We start from the raw sequence: 411 nt of genomic DNA, 5'->3' as shown, positions 1-411 counted from the left end.
GCTTAATTAATGCTAATTGAGTTCTTCAATACGTGTTATTTTTATTTAATAGAAACAAATTTGCACAATTAATTATAGAAGTAATTTCAAGAGCCTCATTTACAACACGAGGCTGAGTCAATGAATGGAGGGGGCTGCCTTGTTTGGGGTTGGAGGAGAAGCTGAAGGGGGAAGGTGTCTGCTACGTAAGTTGCATTGTATGTAGTTTTAGAATGGAGGGGGGTCTTGTTTGGGGGTATGAATACTTGAAGGGGGTAAGGGCAATTTATATATGTATTGTAGTGGAGGGGGATTTTTTTTTAGGGGGGGTAGGATTACAAGCAGTATTAATTATCGATAATTACTTACATTATATTGTATTATTGGAGGGATGTCCTGGGGTATACATAGAAGACAGGTTAAGGGCAATTT

This window comes from Eleutherodactylus coqui, chromosome 8 (assembly GCF_035609145.1).
Source record: "Eleutherodactylus coqui strain aEleCoq1 chromosome 8, aEleCoq1.hap1, whole genome shotgun sequence".
NCBI classification, from domain to species: domain Eukaryota; kingdom Metazoa; phylum Chordata; class Amphibia; order Anura; family Eleutherodactylidae; genus Eleutherodactylus; species Eleutherodactylus coqui.
This window is presented reverse-complemented; position numbering follows the sequence as displayed.